The sequence below is a fragment of the Staurois parvus genome, unplaced genomic scaffold (assembly GCF_062004578.1).
Source record: "Staurois parvus isolate SC_StPar_1 unplaced genomic scaffold, SC_StPar_1.0 ptg000421l, whole genome shotgun sequence".
In the NCBI taxonomy this organism is placed as follows: domain Eukaryota; kingdom Metazoa; phylum Chordata; class Amphibia; order Anura; family Ranidae; genus Staurois; species Staurois parvus.
Window position 1 is genome coordinate 157932 of NW_028318217.1, and position 6181 is coordinate 164112.

The window sequence follows — 6181 nt, forward strand, 5'->3', positions numbered from 1 at the left end:
CTTTAATGCCCATAATGACTGGCCAGTCTTTTCTCTCCTCTACATGTGCCTATACCCTCTTGCCTCTAGATCTACTATTACAGCAGGTGCGAGCTTGATATAACCTGTCAACCGACAGTATTCCTCCTTCTCTTATCTATAACACTCCAATGGACAGTAGACAGTGACAACATAACATATAATCTCCTAGATTGTAAACTCTAATGAGCAGGGCACTATAGTATATTGTGTGTTTTATATATATACAGTGGGGATCGAAAGTTTGGGCACCCCAGCTAACAATTTGTATTAATGTGCATAAAGAAGCCAAGGATAGATGGAAAAATCTCCAAAAGGCATCAAATTACAGATTAGACATTCTTATAATATGTCAACAAAAGTTAGAGTGTATTTCCATCATTTACACTTTCAAAATTACAGAAAACAAAAAAATGGCGTCTGCAAAAGTTTGGCCATCCTGCAGAGTTAATATCTTGTACTGCCCCCTTTGGCAAGTATCACAGCTTGTAAACGCTTTTTGTAGCCAGCCAAGAGTCTTTCAATTCTTGTTTGAGGTATCTTTGCCCATTCTTCCTTACAAAAGTCTTCCAGTTCTTTGAGATTTCTGGGCTGTCTGTCACGCACTGCTCTTTTAAGGTCTATCCATAGATTTTCAATTATGTTGAGGTCAGGAGATTGTGAAGGCCATGGCAAAACCTTCAGTTTACGCCTCTTGATGTAATCCCCCGTGGATTTCGAGGTGTGTTTAGGATCATTATCCATTTGTAGAAGCCATCCTCTTTTTAACTTCAGCTTTTTCACAGATGGCATCAAGTTACCATCCAAAATTTGCTGAAATTTTATTGAATCCATTTTTCCTTCTACTCGTGAGATGTTCCCTGTGCCACTGGCTGCAACACAACCCCAAAGCATGATTGATCCAACCCCATGTTTAACAGTTGGACAGAGGTTCTTTTCATTAAATTCTGTGCCCCTTCTTCTCCAAACGTACCTTTGCTCATTCCGGCCAAAAAGTTCAATTTTAACCTCATCGGTCCACAGAACTTGTTTCCAAAATGCATCAGGCTTGTCTATATGTTCATTTTCAAAGTTCAAACGATGATTTTTGTGGTGAGGACGTAGAAGAGGTTTTCTTCTGATGACTCTTCCATGAAGACCATATTTGTACAAGTATCTCTTTATAGTGGAATAGTGTACCACAACTCCAGTGTCTGCCAGATCTTTCTGGAGGGATCGTGCAGTCAAACGTGGGTTTTGAATTGTTTTTCTCACAATCCTGCGAGCTGTTCTGTCTGATAATTTTCTTGGTCTTCCAGATCTTGCTTTAACTTCCACTGTTCCTGATGACTGCCATTTCTTAATTACATTCCGAACAGAGGATATTGACATCTGAAAACGCTTTGCTATCTTCTTCTAGCCTTCTCCAGCTTTGTGAGCGTCAACTATTTTCAGTTTCAGTTTTCTAGACAACTGCTTAGAAGAACCCATGGTGCTGATTGTTGGGGCAAGGTCAGATGAGTCTGGGCATTTAAAACCCTTGAGATTGACATCACCTGATCTTCCCAGACGATGATTGAGAACAATCCATGACACTGGCAGGTCTCAGCTTGGCAAAGGGGGCAGTGCATGCTATAAATTCTGCAGGGTGCCCAAACTTTTGCAGACGCCATTTTTTTGTTTTCTGTTATTTTGAAAGTGTAAATGATGGAAATAAAATCTAACTTTTGTTGACATATTATAAGAATGTCTAATCTGTAATTTGATGCCTTTTGGAGATTTTTCCATCTTTCCTTGGCTTCTTTATGCACATTAATACAAATTTTTAGCTGGGGTGCCCAAACTTTCGATCCCCACTGTATATATATATATATATATATATATATATATATATATATATATATATGTTGAAGATATTGAGACACATACTGTTCATTCTTGGACAGGCCCCAGTGACAAGACCACTTTACACATCAAAAGAACTCTTTGCTATGTTAATTTTAGCCAAGATCACCTTGGCCCTTGGCAGCCAACTTGCTACATTTCAAAGGAGGTAATTTGCAAACTTGCAAAGGTGATAAAATGCAGATTTCTCAGTCAGAATTAAGTATGGTAAATATCATTCTTGTTTATCTAATTAATGGTAAAAGAATGCAGTTTAGGACTTTTTTTAGGACTTTTAGGATAATTTATGACTGCAGCTGTCCAAGCCCAAAAGGCATTACCTGTCACCCAGAAGATCAAAGGGGCTACTAAAAGTGTCCAATCAGAGTGCTTTTCATTCTACAGAATTGGGAGAATGTGTATATGAGGAGCTTCTTCCTTTCATTAATTGTGGGAGCACAGGTATAGGTCATAGCTCACATTATTGCATGCATGGAAGCTACCTAGGTGCATATTATAGATCTGACATATGCTAGATGGTGCAGTATCTCCATGTTTGATATGAAGTATCTTAACCTCTTGGCGCCGGCCGCATGCAAATGTGCAGCGTCCCGGCGTCTGGGCTTTGACACTGAGAGGTGCACATTTGTGTGCAATTAACTAGCTGCCGACCGCAGATAGCCGAATGACGGCTACACTGCGGCCGGCCAGTTCTGAGTGGACGTCATATGACGTCCTCCCAGAACGCGCTCTCCTGCGCGCCCCAGGGGGCGCGCACCCGGCGATCTCCGTGATCGCTGTGTCCTACGGACACAGCTGATCACGTGATGTGGTAAAAGGCCAATCACAGCGGCCTTTTACCACGTGATCAGCGGTGTCCAATGACACGCTGATCAGAGGGAAATGCAAGTGCCGGTTCTCGGCTGCACTTTCCTCACGCTGTCATATCGTGAGGAAAGTACTGCCGAGAACCGGCAGTTGTCAGAGCGGGGATCGGCACCGATCATCAGGGCACTGATGATCAGTGCCCTAATGATCAGTGCCCAGCAGTGCCACCCGCAAGTTCCGCCCACCTGTGCCCAGCAGTGCGCCCACTAGCTCCGCCCACCTGTGCCCAGCAGATCACCCACCTGTGTCCAGCAGTGCACCCACCTGTGCCCAGCAGTGCACCCACCTGTGCCACTCTGCAGTGCCACCTACCTGTGCCCAGAAGTGCCACCTACCTGTGCCCAGCAGTGCCACCCACCTGTGCCCACCCACCTGTGCCCACCAGTGCCACCCACCTGTGCCCACCCACCAGTGCTGCCCACCAGTGCAACCCAGCAGTGCTGCCAGTCAGTGTCGCCAGTCAGTGCCCAGGGGTTGTGCCACCAGTCAGTGCCCAGGGGTTGTGCCAGTCAGTGCTGCCAGTCAGTGCCCAGCAGTGATGCCAGTCAGTGCCGTCTATCAGTACCCATCATCAGTGTCACCTATCAGTGCCGCCTATCAGTGCTGCATATTAGTGCCGCCTATCCGTGACACCTCATTAGTGCTGCCTATCAGTGCCCTTTAGTGCTGCCTATCAGTGCCCATCAGTGCCGCCTATCAGTGCCCATCAGTGCTGCCTCATCAACGCACATCAGTGAAGGAGAAAAATTACCTGTTTGAAAAATTTTATAATAGAAACAAAGAAACTTTTTCTTTTTTTTTCAAATTTTTTGCACTTTTTTTATTTATAGCGCAAAAAGTAAAGCGCCCAGTGGCGATTAAATACCACCAAAAGAAAGCTCTATTTGTGAGAAAAAAATGATCAAAATTTCATATGGGTACAATGTTGCATGACCGTGCAATTGTCAATCAAAGTGCGGCAGCGCTGAAAGCTGAAAATTGGCCTGGTAAAGAAGGGGTTATAAGTGCCTGGTAGGCAAGTGGTTAAGAAAAACATATGTGCTGATAGCGTGCTCCCTGCACGCTCCCAGCACACAAGTCCAGTACTCACGGGAAGGTCCTGATCTCCTCTTTTGATTGCGACCTTTCCCAATCATGTGACCGCCTGACGGTGTGTCACGGCGGTCACATGTCCCTAAACCCCGCCCCGCCTCCCGGGCTTCTGAAACCCTTAAAGGTTCGCGAGGCGCCAGCGCCAAGGGGTTAATTGGGACTCTGAGGGCTGTTGTTCGTTGTAATATTTACAAGTATTCAGCTGGATTTCTGTCATCTGTAACAAATATCTTTATCCGAATAAATGCATCTCTCTGGAAAAGAACTGGACTAGCTACTGTGGGAAAAATGGATTTATAAATATATACATCGTTATTCATCCTCCACATTGATATAAGACAACAGGGCCTCTGTTTCCTCTTGTACCAAATTGTATTGTAACTGTAATGTCTATCTTCATTTTGTAAAGTGCTGCGCAAACTGTTGGTGCCATATAAATCCTTATAATAATAATAATAATATAATGACCAATCAATACAGTTCGATTAAGGGGAGTAAAATAGGTACCCTTTGTCCCAGAAATGCCTTACCGATCAAGGAATTCTGATATCTCAAAATGTAAGCAAAGGGCTTACCTCAGGAGGCTGATTATCAGAAATTCCCAGATCTTCTCAGGCTCCTCGTTTTGGATTCTCAGGGTCACCTGTAAATCCCCTCCAAGGCAAAGCTCACCATCTGCTCTGGACAGTAATACTGAAAATTTTATAGATAGGCAACTCCTTTCCTCATCTTGATTAGTGGTTCCAAATGAATAATAACTATGGCAGTAGGGAACAGACACAAAAAATACACTCAGCATCTTTCCAAATCACTGTTCTGTTTATTCGCCGCATTTGAAGTTTTTTTTTTATACACATGATTATGTAGGTATCACATTTATATTACAATTGTACTTTTATGGTAACAAGGGGCATTACATAGACAGGCTCATTTCTAATCAAGACCAGAAAGAAATGCAAACGTAATGAATGCATTAGCGCCGTGTGCGCAATGAGTGCAGTGTACAATACATAGGCTAAGCATACAAAATAGAATACAATTTTATACAGAATTTACAACTTTACATAAATATAGAAGGTGTACAGGGCCAGAACAGGACTGCAGGGAAAAGGGATGAAAGGAGGGAAGGAGAACATGAAAAAAAAAAGAAAAATAAAGAAAAGGAGGTGGAAGGGGAAGAAAGACGGAGGGTCACTGGATGGAGGGAGAAAGGTATGGGGGCTTATTAGGTGCTGGGTCTGAAAAGGTCCTTACCCTCGTAGGAAAATGTGAACACGTTCCAATGGATCCAAGTTTTAGAGCAGGACTCATGTTTAATCTGAGCTGATAGTACAAAGTCTTCCATCATATTCAGCTCTTCCACTCTCATGAGCCATATAGAAATAGAAGGGGGGTTTGGGTCTTTCCATCTCAGCGCCGTGTGCGCAATGAGCGCAGTGTACAATACATAGGCTAAGCATACACAATAGAACACAATTTTATACAGAATTAACACATTTAATTAAGCGTATTTTACCACAAGGCAAACAAGGCACTTGCCTAGGACAGCATTTTTCTGTGTGTGGGCAGCTCCATCCCCTGAAAGAAGGTATGGAAGAAGGGACACAAGCAGCATAGGGACCAAGTGGGATCTGAGAGAGGCTGCAGGGCTGCTTGATGGTGAATGCAGAGCCTGACTCTTGTTCTGGGATGCCCAGAGCTGGGAAGGTGAGTGTCTTCTCTCTCGACTGGGATGTTCTTGGACAATGTAAGGGTTTCTTCGTGGGGTAGGGGGGTGTTGGTCGGTGTCAGGGTCTCTCTGTGGGGGGGGGTGATTTATGTGTTGCCTAGGGCAGCAGGAAACCTAAATACACCACTGCATAAATATAGAAGCGTTAAGAAGGTGTTGTAAGATCGATTTTTTTGTAAGAGTCCTTTGTAGAGGCTGGGTCCTGGTAGGGTATAGTGCTTGTGGTTTTACTATCTTTTACAAGTCCAATAATACAACCAATGCCCGCTCCAATGCCCGCTCCAACACTCCAACAGCACCAAGTGCCACCCAGGGCAGCCATCAGACATTTTTGGTACCCTTACACAGCTTTAGGCTCCCCCCCTCGGCCTGACCACCAACATTCCCCAGGGCCCAACCACTCCTGTATACCCATGGCTCTCCTACATCTGTATACACGTATCACCCCTACACTTATATGTACTCAGGCCCTCCACACCTGTATGCACTCAGCCCCCTTCACACTTGTACGTACTCAGGCCTCCACACACCTGTATGCACTCAGGTCCCCCCACACCTGTATGCCCTCAGCCCCCCCCACACCTGCATGTA